This window comes from Impatiens glandulifera, chromosome 1 (assembly GCF_907164915.1).
Source record: "Impatiens glandulifera chromosome 1, dImpGla2.1, whole genome shotgun sequence".
In the NCBI taxonomy this organism is placed as follows: Eukaryota; Viridiplantae; Streptophyta; class Magnoliopsida; order Ericales; family Balsaminaceae; genus Impatiens; species Impatiens glandulifera.
Genome location: NC_061862.1, coordinates 90,069,450 through 90,071,684, shown reverse-complemented (window position 1 = coordinate 90,071,684; position 2,235 = coordinate 90,069,450). Strand labels below are relative to the sequence as shown.

General features: G+C 35.7%; 1 non-coding gene across 1 annotated transcript; it reads right to left on the bottom strand.

Annotated features, from left to right (window-relative positions):
* Window positions 1-577: 577 nt before the first annotated feature.
* TRNAR-UCU lies at window positions 578-649 on the bottom strand. The gene has a single exon. It is a non-coding gene; the product is annotated as a tRNA-Arg (tRNA).
* Between the last annotated feature and the right edge of the window lie 1,586 nt (window positions 650-2,235).

Here is a 2,235-nt window from a genome sequence, read left to right as displayed (position 1 = left end):
AGTGAAGCTGAGAGATAATAACAGTGTGTTATAAGTTGAACAGATGGTATTCTGTTCAATAGTGTGTGTGCTAGGAGTTCAGAATAGGTGGTTAATTAAGTCATGAGTTTCTGACTGGGTTTGTGTAGTGTGTTCGATACCAATAAAAGCTTTCTAGTGAATATCATTCATGATGAGGAAGAATGAGTGACGTATGAGTGACGTATGAGTTTTATCTCCGAACATCCATACAACTCCATGTGTTCTTTACTTTCTATCATTTACAATCATCTGTCTGAATCTTCAAATCCAATTGTAAATTGAACAGATGGTGTTTTGTTCAATAGTGTGTGTGCTAGGAGTTCAGAACAGGCGGTCAATTAAGTCATGGGTTTCTGACTGGGTTTGTGTAGTGTGTTCTATACAAATCAAAGTTTTCTAGTGAATATCCTTCCTGTTGAGGAAGAAGGGGTGACATAGGAGTTTTATCTCCGAACATCCATAAAACTTCATGTGTTCTTTACTCTCTACCAATTACATTAATCTGTCTGAAGCTTCCTTTTCTTTTATCTTAAAAAAAACTAATATGGAAAAAAATTGCGTCCAATAGGATTTGAACCTATACCAAAGGTTTAGAAGACCTCTGTCCTATCCATTAGACAATGGACGCTTTTTTTCTTCCGAATTTTTCGCATATTTTATTTCCTGTCTTTTGTTTATTTAGAAAAATAAATGCGGATTGGATATGAGGGAATTACAGGAATTGTATATTTAATTCATATTAGGTCCAAAATAAAGTTGAATTTTGAATTCAAAAAAAAATTATTGACGAGCTACAGTGATTGCACCTATTAAGGCTACTAAAAGAATTATTGAAATAAGTTCAAATGGAAGAAAAAAATCTGACTTAATGTAGATTAAATCAATTTACAATATTATCTTTCTATTTGATTTTTAACTTAACGTTTGAGTTGAACCATCATATGAAATGAGTCGATAAAGCAAATCTAACAAATTGTTCCGCACTTGAACTTGTTCAAGAGTTTGTGAAGATTTGCGAAGAATATAAACATATTTTAACTTCTAATAGAGTTAAAATATAATCGAAGTTTGTAAGCTGTTAACAATAGTCAGACCTCCAGTCTTTATTGTCAACATCAATTCTAAGGTATCAGAGTCTCGTTTTCTATTCTCAAGCATCATTAGACCCAAAATCATGTCTATGGTTGTCACCATTAAGGTTCATTTGTTCTGTAAGGAAAATTACAATGGTTGGAAGGTGAGAGTGGAAGCTCATCTAGCTGCCATAGATGATGACATGTGGTTTGTAATCACAGATCGTCCGATAAAGATTGAAAAACCAAGATGTGAATGGACCAGTGAAGATAAGAGGAAGAACAACCTCGACAACATAACAAAAGACATTCTCTATATGACATTGGACGATAACATGTTCAATAAGATCATCACATGCCCCACTACCAAAGAAATTTAAGAGATGTTGACTCAACTATGTGAGGGCAATGAGCAAACCAAAGAAAACAAACTCATGGTTGCCAAATAACAATTCGATAACATCAAGATGCGTCCTAGAGAGACGATGACTGAATTCGATGAGAGATTCAGTAAGATCATCACCACTCTCTCCACTTTGGGCAAGACTTACAACAATAGAGAGGTTGCGATCAAAGTCATGCGTGCTCTACCCAAAGAGTGGGATATTAAGACGATGGCTATAAGGGAGTCTAAAGACCTCACCAAGATAATTCTCTATGATTTACTAGCCAATCTAAAGGCCTACGAGTTTAAAATAAACTCTAGGAACGAAGAGGAGCCTTTCACATCTTCCATCTCTACTAAGGCGCTAGTGACGGCTAAGGAGCCACATGCTGTCACAACCGTGAAGACTGTTGTTGAGCAGATTAGCAATGATGCCATGACTCTTTTCGTGAATAAAATTGGCAAATTCATGAAGAAAAAAAAGGAGTAGAATGCTCTCATGGCGGCTGAAAGCAAAGCCAAGTGGGCTGCCAGCGATTCAGACGACTCTTCATCCAACGAGAGTGATGATGAAATCGTTACCTACTTCATGGCAGATGACAAATCCGAGGTATTTGACTTCTCCTTTGAATAATTCTCAAGATATGAGTTAACTACTGCACTCAATGACATGATCATTTAGTACAAGAAATTGTTAGACTCTTTTAATGAACTAAATTTGAAAAACAAATCTGACAACACTTCTTCATTTCAAAA